This window comes from Silurus aristotelis (assembly GCF_946808225.1).
Source record: "Silurus aristotelis genome assembly, chromosome: 17".
Taxonomy (NCBI): Eukaryota; Metazoa; Chordata; class Actinopteri; order Siluriformes; family Siluridae; genus Silurus; species Silurus aristotelis.
The window spans coordinates 24,597,486-24,604,453 of NC_139590.1; the positions used below are offsets into that span (position 1 = coordinate 24,597,486).

General features: G+C 33.1%; 1 long non-coding RNA gene across 1 annotated transcript; it reads right to left on the minus strand.

Annotated features, from left to right (window-relative positions):
• Positions 1 to 1,990, minus strand: LOC310739924. The gene is made up of 2 exons (XR_014537525.1): positions 1,447 to 1,990; positions 1 to 800 (listed from the first exon to the last, which is right to left on the minus strand). It is a non-coding gene; the product is annotated as an uncharacterized lncRNA (long non-coding RNA).
• Between the last annotated feature and the right edge of the window lie 4,978 nt (positions 1,991 to 6,968).

Below are 6,968 nucleotides of genomic sequence, written 5' to 3' on the forward strand. Positions count from 1 at the left end.
GAGGATGTACATCTCTTTATTGATTCTTTGAAATATGCCTCATATTGATGTAGCATCTGGGCTACTGAGTCGTAGCACCACCAGCTCCATCTCAATCTCCATGTATTTTTTTCTTTGCAGGTTTTTTATAACATGAGACACTAAAGAGAAAACATGAAGTCCAGCTGTTTAACTTTATTCAATGGCAGTTACATGTAGAGCAAATAAACAGATGACACAGTGCTTTACAGGATCTTACATGAATTTTTCACAGGCTCATCAAATCCAAGATTACAGTTTATTTCAGTTTCTAGAAATCCGATGCTTCACTGTGTCTAATGTGTGTCTACTGATGCCTTCATTTGCAATACAGTTTACGAGGAAATAAATATTTCTAGAATGAAAACTATTGAATCATGTTGAATCATGTTTGTATATGTATTTATTCATATATTTATAGATTAATTTATTCGATCGTTATAAATATTTATTTGTTGGATTTGACAGTGTACATCATTTACACTTTTTATCCTGAACGACTTTCAAAATTCAAATTCATTTTCCCTTCCCCCCCTCTGTTTTTCTTCTGATGAAATCTTTGAGTTCTTGTGATGCCTGTGGGTCTCCTTGCTGTCCTCCTCTGAGCTATCTTCATCCAGAGGTTTAATCGGAGCCTTGGTCTCTGGCTTCACGGTGTTGATTGGGGTGCTGGTGGCGGCTGTAAATCCAAAAGGCAGCGTTGTGTTTGTTGAGTTGCTGCTGTTTTGTCCGCTTGTAGTTGCCAGTGTTACATTGGCAGTACCAGGAAAAGTCATGTTCCCCTAAAACAGACAAATATAAACATCACATATGCTTTTTTCTCTTTTAGGTAGAATAATCAATCATTTATGATTAATCCAGAATAGTTTACAATTTGAGAAACCACTTGGGATTTGCTATTATAGATTTATCTTTAGACTATTTAGGACTAGATGAAAAATTATATAAAAAAATTTACTTGAATGCATATCTTTTTAGTTTAACTATATTTTTGTTGTTATTTGCCTTGACATTATTAAAGACACTTTGATGTAGTTATTCTCATAATGAGTTAATGTTAGTAAATGTTTTCTCGTTTATTTATTTAAATAAAAAATAGTTTATTTAAAATTATTTTGCATTTTGCATTTTTTGGTAGAAATGACGTCAGAACAACGGTTAATGTTTTAGTCGTTTGTCTTAGGGTTACAGTAAATACCGCTGATGCAAATTTGCAGCCATTTTGAACATCAGCTGTGTGATCTTTTCCTCATCTTATTTATCCATTTCTCTTTCATTATCTTTCCTCAGAATACCAGAAAAATGTCAAACCTACACACATCTTCTCAGATTCTGGAAGTATGCTGACAAATGAGAAAGCTAAATATATTTATATATAATTAAATTAAAAAATTAAGTATTTCACTCTACAGATTTGTTAGAACTCACCTAAGATGCTGAAATTTGAATCGTTGAAGCTACACACAGAGCAACAAGCAGGAGCTTCATGACCGAGACAGGCTTCATGGTGAAGGAGAGAAAGAAAGAGAGCTCGAATTCTGACTACTCTGGACCTGGTGAGGACTACTGGAGGCTTACTTATATTACAGAGCACCACCTTCACCTGTGGGAAGCAGCTGAGTCAGCACAATTAGAGTCTTGTGTCAAAGCCAGTATGAGAAACTTTTCAGGCTTAAAGTGTGGAAGTGAGTGTGTTTACACAATTCTGAAGCCTTTGCTTCTGTAGATGGACCAGATCAGGTTTGTAGAAGGTCATACAAAAATTAGGTCATACAAAAAGACAAATGACAATCAATAAAATATTTCATTTAAATGAAGTAACAATAGAAATCTGGGGAAAAGGATTAATTGTATAAATAAAAAGAAAAAAGACATGATATAAAAGCAAAAACAAATGAAGTAAATTATAATAATAATCAAGGATAAAGTAATTGTATTATTTATATGTCAAATACATTTTAAATAACAAATGTAAAAAAAAATATATATATATATATTGTATTTTATTGAACCTACTGTTGCTAAAAATGAGTGCAGGACCAAAGAACCCTACAAGAACCTGAGTGTGGAAATAGGAAGTGGTGCTGCTGTGAAGAGGATCCTGAATCTCAGTGGTGCTGTTTTCAAAAGAATAGATGGTGATGTGTTGGAGATGTTTTTGGTGGTTGTGGTTGTAGTTATTGCAGGCAGACTAACCTGCAGGGTTTCAGTGGAGCAGATTGAATATAGCATTGAGGTTCCTGTGATGAGGTTCAGGGGTCAGAGCTCCAGTGATGTGATAAGCTCCAGTCCAGGAGTCAGAGTTCTGCTCATTACTGCACATGGTGCTACAGTCTCCTCAGGTGTGCTGTGGAGAGGTGGAAAATAGACGTATGAAAAAAATGGATGATCTGAAAGCTGTAATAACTGTGATGGGAAAATAATTAACTTCAAGGTTGTAACAATAACAGGTTGTTTTCATAACATTTAAATAAAGTTGAACATTAATGGTTAATGAGTAACTAACAATATTTTATATACACTATATTTTATATATCTTAACTGGAAAAACAATAAAATAGATCCGATCAAAATTATGTAGTTACTTCTTGGAACTTTGAAAACAATGTTTAAGATCAAAGTATTGTGCTATAAGACTTCTTTATGGAGGTGGGAAGAGTAATAGAATATGCTACTCAAGTAAAAGTACTGTTACTTCAATACATTGTTACGTAAGTATAAGTAAAAATCTGCTCATGTTAAAGTTAAAAGTAGGTTTAATTTAATAATATGTTTTTTTACAGTCGGGGGGGGGGGGGGGGGGGTCTAAATCTCCAACTAGCTGATTAACTGAAGGAACAACTTTATAAATTAAAGAACAATAACAACAAAATAAAAAAACACACTTCATGACTTGAGTCTAATGCCTTCAATGTTTTTCAGGTCAAGGTCAAGAAACATGGGGCAGGGACCCATGATAAAAAATGTGTCAAACATAACCACTAATATTCATAGAAACCAATCATATTACCCTAGTTATATTATGTTAAGACAATTAGAACGTTGTTGTTGTTGTTGTTGTTGTTTTACATGCATCGTTGTCTAATTTTTCATATATTTTATTTTATTTTCATAGATTTGCAGTTTCATATATATTATTCATTTCCTGTCAGGTGGACATTTACACATTTGCATGGACATCAAGTCTACTCTAAAAAAACACTTTATGTTTAATATATTTTAATGTAATATGTATAATTTATAAATTAAAAAAAAAAAATTTAACAACAGATTATTTGTGATTCAGCATTAATTAGCAGTCCCTCTGCAGCATTGCCCCAGAGCCCCTGGTGGTTGTGGACCCCCTGTTGAAGACTCATAGTCTAATTAGAGCAGTAAAACAAAATAATCTAGTGTTATAATGTCATTAATGATGATGAGAGAAATCGTAAATGCAGATTCAGAGTTCAGACAGTGAGCGATTTTACTGAACAACTTTTGATTCAACGGCGTTTCACTTTTTTCCGCTTGTATTATTTGTATTTGTTTATTTTTTAATCAGTAACAAATGTGAATTAAAAATGTAGTTTAGTACAATACTTCAAAAATAACGTACTTGTGTAAAAGTAAAATTGCTGATTTTAAAAACTACTACTAAGTAGAAGTGCACAAAATCTCAAGTGACGCAGTAAATGTAATTAGTTACTTGACACCTCTGGTTCTTTTCAGGGTTTATTGCACACAGTAATTAAGGGTTTCTATCTTTCTGAGAAGGATTTACATCAGACCTTTCTAAAAGAGAAACACTCAGATTCAGGGTTCAGCTTCAGTGTATTGCTTTAACTATTACATTGTGATGATGCCCTCAAAGGTTGAGGTGAAATTCAGGGTAATAAACTTCATAGTAACTCTGATTAGAGGAAATACCAGCAGGGCAGAACAGGACAGGAAGAGTGCTCGAGTCTGACTGATAGATCAGATAATCATCTCAGACAATCAGTTCTCTTCCGTGCACTCAGGGTCAGTGATGAGCTTTTTATTCACTTCACCCACAGGCTTCTGGGAAACACCTCGATTAATGGGCAAAGTGAAACCACTCAAGAAAATAGCTGTGAAGATGGGTGTCCTTGTAATGTTTTATACTTTAAAGACACAAAATGACCATGTTTATCTATCAGGAACTTTATTTACAAAAAACTTGTTAAAAAAAAGTGCTATTTTATTTGTCATTTTCTGAAGGTAAAATACAGGGTTGGTTTATCAGTAGTTTCAAGCAGACGTTTAAACAAATCATTGGTTTGCGGTTGAAGGTACACTGTGTACTGTTCCCTTTCTTTTATAGAGCTCTCAGCCATGCATGCGTTCCCGCTCAGGGGTATGTGTATATATATATTTATATATTTATATATTTCCATATCTCTCATTCTGTCTGCTCATGAACATGATGTGAATGTAAAAGAGGAGCTGATAGAATAAAGTCCACCTCATCAGGGTTAGAAAAAGGTGTGTTAGCATTCCTTAAGTCTGAGTCATTGGCAAATATGATCCAATCACATCACACTGAGGATATTTTCAGAATACAGGATATTTATATATATTTTACTGTTTAATGTCAAATTCCGAGCAAAGCAGCAGTGAGAAGAAAAATAGTTTTTCATTTACAGCAATTGTATTATTTTCCACTGAAAATGAAGCATAACTTTAAACCAAGAATAACAATTTTATTTGAAAAATGTCGTGTTATATATTGTATAACTGTTAATCAAAACTAATCATAAAATAATTAACCTAATCATTCAAAATGAACGAACACAAATATCTAAACACAAGGTGATCAAATATTAAAGTGTGTTTTAAAAAATACAGTTCAATATTGTTCTAGTAACTGATTCAAATAAACGTTTTTTTAAACTGTGCACAAACTTTTGCTTTACAACTAGAATTTGCATGAAAGAATAACGACATGGATGAGTGAGTTTGGTGTGGAAGAACCTGAATGGCCTGAGCGAGGCCCTTTTACTGTGTACATGTGAAGAGTAAAAAGCACCTTTACCATTTACCTGAAGTTCAAAGAACAAGAATGTAGAAGACTTGCTGCACTGACACTAGTCATGTTTTAGTTCTCATTAACATCATTTCATTTATTTAAGAGAGTCAAGATTTTATTTGGCACAAACATTAAAGTTATATACCGAATACAACTGACTGTGAAATGTAAACCTGATCGGCTGCTCAGAACATTTTGCATTAAATTAAAGGTATAACTATAAATATTACATAATATTTTAAATCCCAATATAAATATTAACATTTATTATTATTATTACATCTGAAATTGTTTTTAGATATATCCAGACTTCTCTAAAGCTGCTCTATTGAAAGTGATTTATACATAATTTTTTTCATAAATAAATGGTAGAAGGACCTCCCACAGCGTGATCTCACACCCTGTCCAGTAGGAAACCCTGAGATGCTGACTGGTTCCTCTGCACTCATCTCTCCCCCGTGTTCCCCTATCGTCACATTTCCTTATCAAACTCAGAAACTTGTTCATTTTGCTCAATCTCTGCATGGGTTTCGCTGATCTGCACACACAAAATGACGGCATGACAGCTGAATCATGAAGCGAGTGCAGGACGGCTGCCTTCGAATTTTATTTTATAACATAATACATAAAACGTTACAGCAAAGGCTGCTGGCATGCTGAAGTTAATTATTTTCCTTTAACAGCATATAACAGCTTTTATACCACAGATCTTTCTTTTTTAATTATCATTGTTTCAGGAGGACACATCCTGCTTTTTATCAGTAATGTTTGAGATAGTTACTCATTTATATTATAGCAGCTATAAACACTGCTCCCTCTTCATTCTCTCTCTTTTTTTTTGTTAATGAGTCAAGAAATATCCATTGATTCATTTGATTAGTTATTCCTGATCTGATAAACAGGTTAGATTGCAGATAAATCCACACATTCATCTACTGAAAGAAATGAATGTTTCCCCATTTATCATTATTATTAGTTAAATTTGAGCCCCTGCGTGAAAGCCACAGTGCCTCCAGCCTCCCTGTGAAAGAGTTTTTAAAAGAATGAAAAGAAAAACTGTTCCTCTATTAAATGTCAAAGCAGCATTCAACTTTTTATTCCTGGTCCATAAAAACTTTCATTCCTCTGCAGTGGTCACACCCAGGCATTTCAGGTCAAAAGAAAGATGATGGTGAGGATTTTAGTTCCCATGTTGTATCTGATTTTATCATGATCACAGAAATACATTTAATAAAAGTAAATTCATAAAACACTAACATACAGTGCAGAGATTTACTGTAATTATAATAATAATAATAATGTCTATTAGAGTGTACTGTTACAGAAATGGGCTTTTTTCCCTGTATTTATTCAAAACTTTATTGTATGCAGTTTCTGAAGTATTTGTTGGATTTCAGGCTTTTTTGCTATTTAGATTTGGGGATTACCACCTCGACCACCTCACAGAGCTTTAACACACAATTAAAATGTTATTAAAATTAATTAGTTAATTAAGTGATTCAATTAATGATTTGAATAATTGATTAATCATTCATTTCAATTGTTATTTATTTAGACCAATTTACTGCATCGTAGTTACTTTAATGAATTTATAAATTAATAAAGAAATATAACAGTACATAGACATATAACTTTTTAAAATTAAGTGATCTGTTTCATCAAGAGCTCACTTTTATTCCTAATTTAATGACAATTAAGACTTTAAAAAACGTTTTTTTTTAAAGCACCACAAATTAGGCAATTCCTTGTTTTTTTTTTCAATTCATCATTTTTATGTTCATTATCTTTGAGTAAAGAAGAGGAACAACACAGCAGAATCTGAGCAAGCGGGTTTTATTTGTGACACTAGGTGGCGACATAGCGCTCGCGACGTATTCGCGGAAATGACGCAAGACTACATTTGACCAATCAGTGAGCTCGCAGC